Raw genomic sequence first — 564 nt, 5'->3', positions numbered from 1 at the left:
GGGGGGGGGGCAAACGCCGAGCCGTCGGGGAAGGGCTACCGAGCTGCCCCGGCCATTGCCCGGCCGTTGCCCGCCATTACCCCCTCCCTCCCTCAGAGAAGAGCGCGAGCAGGCCCCGCCCCCCCGCCGAAGAGGCGGGCTCTCTCCCAGCGGCGGCTTCCTCGAGCCCTCGCTTCCCCCAGCGCGCCTGCGCCGCTCCGCCGCCGCGCAGGCGCCGTTGAGGGGCGGGCGGGGAGAGAGAGAGGAGACGAGAGGAGAGGGTCCTGAGTGGAATCGCGGTGGCCGTTTCCCCGGCGCCGTTTCGGCCCCGTTCCGTCAGCGGGGCGGCGGGGATGAACCTCCGCCCGGCCCGGCTAAAGGGACGCGGGCGGAGGGACGCCGAGGGTCAGGCCGGGCCCTCAGCAGCCCCTTGTCTCTCCTCGGCGCTGTCGTCGGTGGCGGAGTCCCGCAGCCGAGCGGCCGCGGAGCGCCGCTGACCCGGTGGCCGCCCGCTCAGGGGCCCTGCTGGCCCCCGGGGCGGAGGGAGGGAGGGAGAGGGACGGTGCGCAGGTAGCGGGGCGGCCG

The sequence above is a fragment of the Haliaeetus leucocephalus genome, unplaced genomic scaffold (genome assembly GCF_000737465.1).
Source record: "Haliaeetus leucocephalus isolate CR32 unplaced genomic scaffold, Haliaeetus_leucocephalus-4.0 Scaffold228, whole genome shotgun sequence".
Taxonomy (NCBI): Eukaryota; Metazoa; Chordata; class Aves; order Accipitriformes; family Accipitridae; genus Haliaeetus; species Haliaeetus leucocephalus.
Note: the sequence above shows the minus strand (reverse complement) of the source record.